Below are 13368 nucleotides of genomic sequence, written 5' to 3' on the forward strand. Positions count from 1 at the left end.
TTTTTTCTACGGTAAAAATTGAGTGAGCTATTGACAATTAAATCTTGTAATAACATGCAAAAATCACCTTTACCAACCCTTTCAAAGTCACCACTTTTTGCGACTGAGGATTTTAATAGAATTTAATATTAATAGTCTTATAGATCTTGTAAAAACCTACAAAATTATTTTTTAGCAAACTTTCTAAGATAAAAATTGAAAAGGTTACGGTTAAAAAATCAATATATTTTTTTGAGAAAAAAAAAAGAAATCCAATTGGAAGCATAATAATGTAAGTTAGCTTTGCTTTTAGTCATTGGCCTTATTCATTCTTCTTTATTTATGTATTATTAATAGATTCTAGAAGTTTGACTGGCTTAGAATGATTAGTTTTAAAAAAACTGGAGTTAAAAGCGAATAACGACTTTTTGTAGTTTGGCAAAAGTGCCATTTTCTTCAGAATAGAAAGATTAGCATCTTCTTCTTCTTCTTCTTAGCCTTCTATCGTCCACGTTTGGACATAGGCCTCTCCCAACTCCTTCCATCGGTCTCTATCCTGAGCAACATATTTCCAATTCGTTTAGATTAGCATCAGATATACGAAAAAATGTTTTTATATGAAATTGTAGGTTATTTAATTACCAAGAACTTGGTTTGAAAAAATTTTTTCTAAGGCAAAAATTGAGTGAATGGTAAATGAGTATATATCAAAAAACATTGATTTTTTCTGTATAAAACTAACACTTTCGATAGCGAATAAATCGAAAAGTAGTAATTTTATCAAAAAAATGTATAGAACATTCTTTGCTTAGAATGAATATTTTTATCAACTTTTGCAGTCAAAATATAGCGCCTTTCGGCATCATATAGATTTTGATCCTTGAACTATCCACTACTTATTTTCAAATTTTCAAGTAAATCGATCCATTTTGTAAAAATTGCGAGGTGAAATGCTTCGGTTCCTGGACTATATACCGTTTAAAAGTTACCGAGCTCAGAAATATGACTCAATTTTTATACAAAAAGGGTAAAATGTTTATGGATATGTATGTATGTATGTATGTATGTTGTATGTATGTATGTACTTATGTGTGTGTAAAAGTTACACGGATCTGAATTTTTTTTCTGTGTTTCAAGAGGAGGTCAGAGCTGATTCAGAACCGGCTTTGTAGTTTGTGACTTTTGACCACCCATAAGCCAGCTATAGGGCTTGGTAGATACAAAATGGCATATTTTTTGGGCGTATATATCTTGGGTTTAAGGAGAGACAGGAAAACCGCAAATACACCAAATCAATAGCGTTGAGTTAAGCTTTCAAATGGTGCCTAAGCGGTTAGGATCAGACATACACACGGCTCAGTATAGCCAAAAAAACTAAACTTTGAAAATTTTGTGTATACCTCATATCTGGGAAAATTCGAATTTTTAAGGTTTAGCCTTCATAAGTACGATCAAATCTATTTCTTATGGGGAAAACGGTTTCAAGTTCAATAATTCTTGGATTGCCTACAGTTATCATACTTGACCTTAGATGCATCAGATACTTGTCAATACGTTTCAAACTCATGTTTAACGATGAAAATCGGTTAAGCTCTTCAGAAGTTATTGAGCTCCAAAAGTATAATCCGTTTAACCATTATCGCCAAAATGGTTTATGTAGTTGTAGTGATTACGACGCTAAGATTAATTGTGCAATCTGAGTTCATTTTTCCGGCCATAATTATTAGTATGGCTAGGATATGAACTCGGACCGTCTTATCACAAGTCTGGTGTCATAACTACTAGATCATTTGGGAGAGAATGCGACAAAGGCGACCATTTATAACGCTTAACGTGTAATCGAGGGACTTTACATTCAACTTAATACATTTAATTTATAAAAAACTTTTGAAAAACTCCTGATACAAGAATAAAAAAACCGCTAAACGCCGTAAAAATGAGTGGCGCATACAATATTCCAGCTACAAAAGATCTGATATGAATATTACGTGGCGCGAAAATGTATTTTCATTTTGATGCAAAACAAAATTCTAGTTTTATTTTAAAATATTTTTTCATAATATTTGCTAGATTTGAAGTAAACGCGCCACAAAAGTGTTTTAAAATTCAAACTGTATCAAAGTTACTCTTTTGTGGCGCGTTTTACTTCAAATTTAACAAATATTATGTAAAAAAATCTTTCAAAATCAAACTACACTTGAGAGCAAAATAATCGACTCACTTACTGAATTGTACACGTTAGAAGTCTCAAATTTCCTAAACCTGTTGTCCGATTCGAGTGATTTTTTTTTAGCATGTTACAGCCTTATTATTTAAGAAAATCGATGTAATATTCTTATTGCTAGACAGGTAAAGGTCATTTTATACCGGGTGTTACAATCATAGGGTGTTTTTTTTCTTAAACGTACCTAACTTTTTTATTATCCAACATAAGCAAATGAGTCAAAAATAAAATGTTAATAAAGCCTAAGCCTACAATTGAATTTTAATTTAAATATTTTTTATATGCTATATAGGGTGTTCCGAACTTTAAGAAAAAACACAGTATGATTGTTACACCCGGTATAAAATGACCTTTACCTGTATAGCAACAATAATATTACATCGATTTTCTTAAATAATAAGGCTATAACATACTAAAAAAATCACTCAAATCGGACAACAGGTTCAGGAAATTCCACGTGTACAATTATTCAGCAAGTGAGTCGATTATTTTGCTCTCAAGTGTAGAATTTTATTTTCCATCAAAATGAAAATACATTTTCGCGCCACGTAATATTCATATCAGCTCTTTTGTAGCTGGAACAGAGGCGTGCGGTCCATGGAAGCGGGGGAAGCACCGCTTCCCTATTTATACTTCGATATAAGAAAATATATTATTAATTAATATTTAATAATCAAAAATGTTTCCCTAATCCAAGTAATCTACTTATTATTTAGGCAACAAGCATTGAAAAATATTAAAAATTAATCGCGTACGAACTAACTCAATATGCACACAATTCAACTATTCGGTCCACTCCTGACAGAAGCGCATCTCAAAATCGCCGCTTGTCATGCAGTTGTCCCGTTTAAAAATTGGTCAGGGTTCAATGACCGCACCCACTAGTCGCGCGAATTTTGGTACTCTGGAAGCGATCGTCCTATCGCCTTCCCGAAAGTGAGATGCTCCGATTGTTATTGCTGCTAAGGGGTGCTTAGTAGGTATTAAATACCGTTGATTGAGGTATATACAATCAACGGTATTACATTCTTCTTCTTCTTCTTAGCCTTCTATCGTCCACGTTTGGACATAGGCCTCTCCCAACTCCTTCCATCGGTCTCTATCCTGAGCAACATATTTCCAATTCGTTCCGGCTACTCTTTTAATATCATCAACCCATCTCATCTGTGGTCTTCCTCTCGGTCGTTTACTTTGGTAAGGTCTCCAATGTTGTATCGTGGCATTCCAACGTTGGTCTTTTTGTCTAACAGTGTGGCCTGCAAAGCTCCATTTAAGTTTGGCAACTTTTGTTGTTATGTCCTCGACTTTTGTTTTTGATCTTACCCAGTCGCTCCTCTTTTTATCTGACAGTCGTATACCTAACATTGCTCTTTCCATAGCTCTTTCTGTTGTATTACATGCATTCGCTTAAAGAATATTTCGATTTAAATTTTTTGCAGAGATTTTTCCTTTTACTGATCTTTTATTTGACATTTTACACAAATCAAATGGTATTGCATTTTGTATAAGACAAATTGATGACTTTATTAATACGATAATTAAAAAAAACGAGATCAGTTTAAAAATATTTGGGATAAAACTGAACATATGGGGTTTGAACATGAAAGAAAAATAATGAAGATTGATAATTTCGGACACAGAGAGACAGAGAAAACAGAGGAAAGAAAGAGACCTTTTGATAATATTCTACAACAAATGAATTCTAGCTTTCAAAATTTTAACGATTTAGAATTTGTAGAATTATATATAATCTTAATATTTCTAATTATAATTCATCAAAATTTCCCACAGAGGAATTTATTTCACTGCGATTAAATAATGAAAAATTTTTGATATCCCAGCTTTGCATTCTCAGTTAAGTATCATTTATGAAACAACTGACATTAATGATAAAGAAATACCCAGAAATCTGGGATTTCTGTATAACTACTGGTTTAAACAAGTCACTGTGTGAAGTGGTCAAGTTGTGTGAACTGGTATGGTATGTTAAACAGTAAATGGTTAAGTTCAATTAGTTACCACTATAAACAGCCCGATTAACCGATAATAGTATAAAAGGCCCGGTTTCAGGTAACATTTATTTTAGGCTTTATTATGGGAGTACCGTCTAGTCAGTGTTAATTGCAAAAGACCAACTCTGTCTACCTCGGTGGCTTATCGCTCAGGGTGGGTCTTAACAATGGGCCAGGTCAGATAAATTTAATAATATTTACGACCACACTAATTGAACTCAAACCAATTACTGTTGAACAAACCATACTAACTATCCCAGCCACAAGTGCATCAGTTGAACGAAGTTTTGCAGTATTAAAATGCATTAAAAGTTTCAAATTGAGAGTTTAAAAGAAATTCAACAAGCGAAGACAGACTTTGAAAGTTAGCCCTATAGAAGTTAGAAAAAGACTGCATTCAACAATTATCAGAAATTGATAGGAGAATAGACCTCGAGTATAAATAAGTGTCATTTTAGTGAAAGTTTTGTGTTGTGGAAAATGCCTCGGAGTATAATTTTTTTTTAAATAGGATTCTTCTTTAGAAAACCAAGATCGGCGCGAGGACTCAAGGCCCGAGCTAGCAATACAGATCAATGATAGGTCACTAGTCACTAGAATTAGCGGGAATAGAGTGCCTCACGCATTCACGCGTCACGGATTTAGTGTGTGAGTCCTTGTACCCAGGACGTCTCACATAAGTACTTTGCTGATAGAGAGCCCCTGCGCATCAGAGTGTTATCAGGTGGGAAGTGGCTCGATCCTCGACCCTTAAGAAAATATTTTTATATTCTTAGTGAATCGCTTCCCCTTTCGAAAAAGTCACCGCACGCCACTGAGCTGGAATATTGTATGCGCCACTCATTTTACGGCGTTTAGCGGTTTTTTATTCTTGTATAATAATACACTTAAATATCCTTCCTTAAATTAAAAAAACAAGTCGCTACTGAATGTGCGACTAATAGCTACAAATTATTTCAAGTTTTGTTTAATGCCAAAATTACCCCGAACGAATAATTTGTTTTTAAACTCTGAAGCTATTAAGTCGCAATTTGTTTCCAATTATTGTTGAATTTAAATCTTACAAAATACTTTCGGATACTTTCCCTTTAAGTGTTCTAGAGACAAGTGATTTGTAACGGTCACGATCGTTTAATTTCATTTTTCTTTGTTGTGTATTACAGTTGATTTTATAAAGATGATGAGTCACAAAACAAATACTTTAATTGAACACTGAACAACCAGCAAGCTAGAAAAATGATGGGTATGGTATGTCGCGAAATGACTAAAAATTATCAGAAAATAATACACGAAGAGAACACTAAAATGATGAAGAAATCCCATGCTACACTACCTAAAGGCACGTAACCACTATGTTTGTGAACCTCTTGTGCTCCGTGCTCTCTGCAACTGCCCCAATGGATACGGTAGGTATGCGCACCCCTACATATAAACCGTCACTGATTGGAGCTCTGAGCGAAAGCGACGCTCCGGGAGTGCGAACGTATCCACTATGTGAAGCAGTTGCAGAGAGCGCGAAGCGCAAGAGGTACCCCAACATAGTGGATACGTGCCGTCATATGATTCGGATCCGTACGAAAAAATAAGTATTTTATTACATGTGTAAAGATGAGGCTCAAAAAAATCAGCTGACCAATTTAAAATTAAGTTTTACTTTGTTATATTGGACACTGCTTTAACAAAATTGGAAGAAAGGTTCGAACAAATAAAGCAACATTTAAATTTAATAATTTAACATACAAATTTTCTTAACATTACCTCTAAACGCAGCTCAGGAGCTTTTCGAAAATTAAAATAATAAAAAATTTCTACAATCCACAATGGGGCAAATAAAACTCTTAAGTTGTGCTCACTACGGAGAGCAATGGATTGTATCCTCGCTCCGACCCTTGCTCCCTGGTATTTATATTCGTGAATTCTCGCATTTAAAATAATGTATTTATTTTACATGGCGATCGATAATATAGTTTCGATCGGTATGTAAAATAAATACATTTTTCCGCAAATCGCCAGGAAATTTTGACATTCCTGTCAAAATTTCTTGAAGAAAAAGTCAGGACTTCCTTACTGTAAGGAAATGTCATTTCCTTACTGTAAGGAAATGATATTTCCGTACAGTTGTTAGTGTTCTACATAAATGATAGAAAACCTCAATACGTTTCCATAGTAACCCAAGTAATTTTATTAGGAATTTCAAAGCACCATTTATTTGGGAATAAAATTATCGCGTTTTTTTTTAAATCAATCAATATCTGTCGAATTTTAAACGATTTGCGGAAAAATAGTATGTTTACCTCGTAGGAAAAGCCACATTCCTGGACTCTGTGTTGCTAAGTCTCGGCTTGCGCCTCGACTTAGCAATCTTCACAGTCGTCCAGGAATGTTAAGCTTTTCCTACCCGGTAAACAATGTACTAATTTTAAATGCGAGAATTCACGAATATAAATACCAGGGAGCAAGGGTCGGAGCGAGGATACAATCCATTGCTCTCCGTAGTGAGCAAACCCTTAGACTTATTCATCATCAGATTTGAAAAGGATATTTCAGAAAAATAGATGCGTCTCACGTTGTTAAAATATTTTCCTTAAAAAGTGACTAGAAAAGCAAAGTTTACTGAATAACTTATTAGTAGATATTTTAACATTCTCTCCAGTATTTATATTTATGTATTTATTTCTTTAATATAGAAAACTAAATAAAATCTGTAAGCTTCTTATAATTTGGTTTTATTTAACGTAAAATTGCTTATAAATTTTCTGGAAAGGTTGGGATTGGGGAGGACTGCCATATTACTCTCACACTCGGGCAGCAGATACCCTAGGAACGGCCCTGGTCATAGATATGATAGACAGATAGCACACGGCTGTTACCTTTAATTATATTGCTAACAATTTCTGTAATCGTTACAGCTTGCAAACGTAGTATCAATAAATTAAAACTTGCTAAAATATATTTAAGATCAACGATGTCAAATAAACGATTAAATAAATAGCTTGTTAATTTAACTTTTGCAGATTTAAAAGCCAGAAAAACATATTTTTAAATTAGTTTTATGAAACGTTGGTATTTATTTGATTTTTATTTTTTTATTTGCCGTAAATTTGTACATTCTTAAATGGGCGCCAAATTGTGTTTTACCCGGGTCGCACAAACCCCTAGAACCGACCCTGATGCCAGGAAACAGGAATATTAAAGCAGGTGATAAAAGGTAATAAGCAATGAAAAAAGAAAATAAAAAAATTAAGTAAGAACAAGAATAGAAAAATGTATTTATAATATAAATAGGAAAACAGGTGCGCACCTATTTATGTATAATAGTTTTAAATTAAAATAATTACGACTTTCAAACAAATAGAAAGTTTTCATAACTTACTTATCTTATGAAGTTATTACTAGCTTGCCAACTTTGTCAATAGAAAAATGAAATTGCAAAAAACACAAATATAACCGAAAACATACAAAATTTTGCAGATTTAAAAGCCAGAAATAAATATTTTTAATAGTTATTTATGATATAAGTGTTAAAATTAAAAGTACAATTTTAAGGCACGCAGTGAAGGTTTGCAGAATTAACGAAACGAATTCTGTAATTCACATGAATGCCTAAAAATGTACTTTTAACACGTATATCATACAATTTTTTTTTTCTACAAACATGTTAAAAATGCAATAATACAGTTTAAATTAAATTTTAAAAAACCTTTAATACATTGAAAGGAGATAGTTTTAAATTGCATCGTATATTACGGACCTTAGCAACCATTGTTGCTAACATAAGCATAACATCCGAAGATATTGTGGCCTCAACTTCGACTGGAAATTCAGTTGTTTCTACTCATTCCACCTTAACCATGGAAAATGGTAAAACTGCAGTGCAAGAAATTCATTTTTCAAATTGCGCAAATTGTACCTACTAGTAATATTAATGTTATCGTTAATAAATGAAATATAAATATTTTGACGTTTGCTTTCAAAATTTGACATTTCACTTTTAGCTGCAGCTGCAGTGCCTTAAAAATTTTAAAGCACCCAGTGCTTTAAAGTGACATTTTTAAGGCTCCTGTGGAGTGCTAAAAATTGTATTTTTAACACGTTTTTAGAAAAATTAGTTTTATGAAAAATATTTACTTAATTTTTATTTTTTTATTTGCAGTAAATTTGTACATTCTTAAATGGGCGCCAAATTTTGTTTTGGCCGGGGCGCACAAAACCCTAGAATCGGCCCTGACGCCAGGAAACAGGAATATTAAAGCAGGTGATAAAAGGTAATAAACGATGAAGAAACAATACAATACCGAAAGAATGTGAATAGGAAAATATATTATACATGGCCTATTTTACCACTAAGCCCATGAGGCACCTGCCTCGGGCCCGCATTTTAGTGGGGCCCTGGAAAGATCACTAAAAAATGTTTTATTGCAATAACAAAATAAATTTTCAAAATTCTTTCATTCCATTCATTTAAAATTGCGTTGGACCAATTAACCGGAGATTCAAACCAAAAAAGGATGACATCAGTAGAAGCAAATGGTTTTTCAGAGAAAATGAATACGTTAGAGTTAGAGTCTATTCTTATGACGACGATTTGGAATACAATTTGGAACCGAGTAAATACAACCATAAAAAGTTACAGTAGTGTGTGAACTTTACAATAGCTTAATCAAATTATGTATACAGAAAAGAAGATAAAACATTTTTAGAAATTGAAAATAAAGCTAAAAAATTTTAGTCGATACCTAAGCCTTTTATATAAAGATGAGCTTTCCTGAGGACGAAAAACAATTTTTCCGTCCGAGGAAAAGTTCTCGATACGATTTTTTTAAAAGGACTTGAAAATTTTAAAATAAATATTTGTTTACCTATTTGTGTTGTGATACTTTAATTATGCAACTTTCTATAAGAAAATATGCTTATAATTCTGGAAACGATATTTTAAACATCTTGTTCCCGGACAATAGTAAAACAGTAAACTTAAAAACTATTACCAAATATTAGGTATGAGAATTATATCGATGTTAATGATTTAGTGGAAGAAGTGGCACATTTTAAACAAATTTGCAGCATTGCAGCACATCTAATATCTTACAAAATCCGCAAAGTGTGATGATCTATTTTATTCAAAATAACATCATATCGACATTTACAAATGAAGAAACGTTGCTTACAATTTATTTAAATATAGATACCCATTAGCAATGGCAACGCTTCAGATGAAAGATCTGCCTCGGTACTGAAAAGAATAAAGTCGTTTTTAAGAAATTCTCTAAATCAACAAAGTCTGTCGTTTTTGGCTATTTTAAATATAGAAAATGATATATTACAAAAATTGATACAAATAGTAGGAAATCATTGGTTGTTAAATTTGCAGTTACTAAAGCGTTATGGGGACCTTTTGGGTTGTGAAGATATGGTTCTAAAACCAAAAAAAGTTAAGTTAAGTTAAGTTTTCCATTTTAGTGGGATTTTCCATTTTTTTATTTAATTTTCCATTTCCAAAAAATGTCTCGAATAAAAGTTATTTATTTTTTTGTAAGGAATCCAAATCTGAAAAATAAAAAATGGGGGTTCCTATTTCATATTTTAAAGTAACTCGTGTCGTGTTTGGTGTCATTCGATAGATTTTTAAATAATATTGAGCACGCATTTTTCAGTTTTTCGAACTTATGTTCATTTCGTCCATTTCGTTTTATTTCGTTTATAGGTATTTAGGGGCCCGAAAATTGTGTACTGCCTCGGGCCTGATTTGAAGTGAAATAGGCTCTGATATTATATCAACAGCAAAACATCTATCTACAATCTACACAGTTACAGTTTTAAATGAAAATCACTAGATATTATGATTTTCAAACAAATAGAAAGTTTTGATAACTTATTCTTATGAAGTTAACACATAAACATACCTTTGTACGTGTACGACAGTCTAATAAATTATGTCAGCGTAATTAACATTCTCAGATTATGTTAATTAATTGCTAACAACGATTAAATGTTAAGTAACTACATAGTTGCAAAAATAAGTTAAATAAGTTTCAATATTATAAAAGGTTCGAATCTTTTAATGAACTTGTCATTCCTCAACACCGCAAGAAAACGACAATCCCACAATCCAAAAGTGTTACACCAATACGAAAACAACCGTTATAGGTGCGATTATTTATAAAAACAATTCTCGACATTATAGAAACTTGCTGGTAAAAGTAGCACAAATACTTACATGGATTTCGAAAAGACACCACCCAATGTAAATTCAGACAGAGTGGAATATTCACTTAAACGTTTAGTCACTAGAGGTGAATTAAAATACGGAATAATAATTACACACCCACGGAAACGCGGAGGTACGTCTGAAGAATGGTGAAGTCTCCGTACACGAACGTAAACCTCGACCGGCTCGTGATGTGGAGACCGATGATGTTAACGTCGAAAAAGTTGAAACTAGTTTACTGGTTTCACACTCCAAGAGCAAGAGGATTTTCTATGCCGCAATGGCAATGAGTTTCTATGACCAGTGCGCAGAGAATTTTGTCTTTATTTTGGGAGGTTATTCGATTTATTTGTCCAATGCATTAACTACCGATAGCTAATCGTTTTCTTTGATTATGTAACGTTTATTTAAATCACGATTACAATATTGCTGTTTTGCATACAATGTTTAGTTGTTTATTTTTGGGTACTTATTTTATGTAAAAAACTGAATAAAACGTGATTATTATATGATTTAGAAAAATTTTGCTTCCAAACATTTCAGCTGCTACCAGGAACTTTCAACACATGTAGGGGAGTGCAATTAGAACGAAGACATGCATTGTTTCGGAAAAATTCAAACACGCATATATTTTTCTAAAACTTTTTGTTAGTTTATACAGGGTGTTTGGTAAAGAATGGGCCATAGCTTAACCTCAGGTTCCTGAGGTTAAAATAGGCCGATTTAAGCTAACTTACCTTCGTACAAAGTTTATAATAACCGAGATACAGGGTGTCAAAGTTAAACTTTTTTTATTTATTGTTGAATATTTCCTGACAGGCATGAGATGTCAACACGAAATTTGGTATGTGGGGGTTTTTCGGGACGAGAAAATTAAATTCTCTACCAAAAGTTATGTGTTGCCCAGAGGGCGCCACATACGCCTTTCAGCACTCATTTAATACGTTCAATTTTTTTATCCGTCACTCCGTATAATTTTGACATTAAAATTTTTATTCCCCTATTAGTTTTACTTATAAAAGGTATACCTCTTTCATCTCCCTAAACTCAACCGTTTACGAGATAAACGCATTTTAAATCTGCGGTGCAACATAATTTTTAGCATCATTGTAGTTACACCAGAAAAATAACTTAAAACCATAAAATTATCCAAAAATGTATCGCAAATTTCTTCAAACGGAATTTGCGATGCAATGACATAAATTTGAGAACTGGCACAATTATTATGGTTTTAAGTTATTTTTCGGGTGTAACTACAATGATATTATTATGCTAAAAATGATGGTGTATCGCAGATTTAAATTGCGTTTATCTCGAAAACGGTCGAGTTTAGGGAGAAGAAAGAAGTATACCTTTTTTAAGTAAAACTAATAGGAGAATAAGAATTTTATTGTCAAAATTATACAGAGTGAGGGATAAAAAACATTGAACGTAATAAATGAGTGCTTAAAGGCGTATGTGGCGCCCTCTGGGCAATACATAATTTTTGGTAGGGGATTTGGTTTTCTCGACCCAAAAAAACCCCACAAACCAAATTTCATGTTGTTATCTCATACCTGTCAGGAAATATTCAATAATAAATAAAAAAAAAGTTAAACTTTGACACCCTGTATCTCGGTTATTATAAACTTTGTACTAAGGTAAGTTAGCTTAAATCAGCCTATTTTAACCTCAGGAACCTGAGGTTAAGCTATGGCCCATTCTTTACCAAACACCCTGTATACATGTTAAAGTAAAAAGTTCTACTCATAGATTTGGCCGCTAATTGTTTATTAATTGTTTAAATAATAACAATTGTTTTATATAGGTACCTAAATAATTTTTAAAATATCGGTAAATTCATCATTTTACTTTGATCAAATATGTTTCTATTTTGTTTTTAATTATTCTGAATCCGAATTCCGAATATGGCATTGCAATTGGAAAATTATTATACAGAAGCTCTTATTTATACAGTATGTCTGCGTAGCTAAGACATGAAAAACTTTTTTATTATCAATTTTACGAAAAAAAAGTTATCCTTCATAAAATGCTCTGGATAGTCAAAAATCTAAAACTCAACTATCAGATATTAACTTTTATCAATTTTATATGAGCTATGTCAAAAATATGAATTTCCGTTAAAGAGTAAAATAGGTACCTTTATATTCCAGAATATCAAAAAATGCTATTATGAAAAGTTGTTTGAAATTAAAAACTATGTTTAAATATACAATTACATCATTCTAATAGAAAAACTATTGAGAACATCTACCAAAATAACAAGATGGAAGTCAGAATAGATGGACAACTTACAGAACCTGTAGATATAGGCAGCGGAATAAGACAGGGAGACTCATTGAGTCCTCTGCTTTTCAATTTAATCATGGATGAAATCATCAAAAACGTCAACAAAGGAAGAGGATATAGAATGGGAAACAAAGAAGTAAAAATACTCTGCTACGCAGACGACGCAATATTGATAGCCCAAGATGAAGATAGTCTGCAAATATTAGTCCACAGATTTAACATAAGAGCAAAAGAATTCAATATGACAATTTCATCTCAAAAAACTAAAACTTTAGTAATCAGTAAAGAACCAATCAGATGCAAAATAGAAATTGATGGTATCAGTATTGAACAAGTAATGGAAGTAAAATACCTTGGAATTACATTGTCAAGTTACGGAGACCTAGACAAAGAAGTGAGAAATCAAGTACAAAAAGCAAATAGATTGGCAGGATGCCTTAATAACACTATATGGCGAAACCGACATATTAACACTGAGATGAAGTCAAGAATTTATAAAGCCAGGGTAAGACCAATAATGACATATGCATCAGAAACAAGACCCGATACAGCCACAACACAAAGACTACTGAAAACGGCAGAGATGAGAGTACTGAGAAGAATTACAGGAAATACACTGAGAGATCGAAAGAGGAACGAAGATATTAGAAGACAATGTA

General features: G+C 32.6%; 1 protein-coding gene across 5 annotated transcripts in view; it reads right to left on the reverse strand.

Annotated features, from left to right (window-relative positions):
• LOC114330907 (multiple inositol polyphosphate phosphatase 1-like) overlaps positions 1-10709 on the reverse strand; it is a 266073-nt gene extending 255364 nt beyond the window's left edge. For 3 of the 5 annotated variants that reach the window (XM_028280345.2, XM_050649106.1, XM_050649094.1), the window contains exon 1: positions 10430-10709. The gene's annotated coding sequence lies outside the window, so the exon portion shown is untranslated. The remainder of the gene's footprint in view (positions 1-10429) is intronic. The other 2 variants (XM_050649125.1, XM_050649114.1) reach the window with 2 other exon arrangements.
• Positions 10710-13368: the final 2659 nt, after the last annotated feature.

The sequence above is a fragment of the Diabrotica virgifera genome, chromosome 1 (assembly GCF_917563875.1).
Source record: "Diabrotica virgifera virgifera chromosome 1, PGI_DIABVI_V3a".
Classification (NCBI taxonomy): domain Eukaryota; kingdom Metazoa; phylum Arthropoda; class Insecta; order Coleoptera; family Chrysomelidae; genus Diabrotica; species Diabrotica virgifera.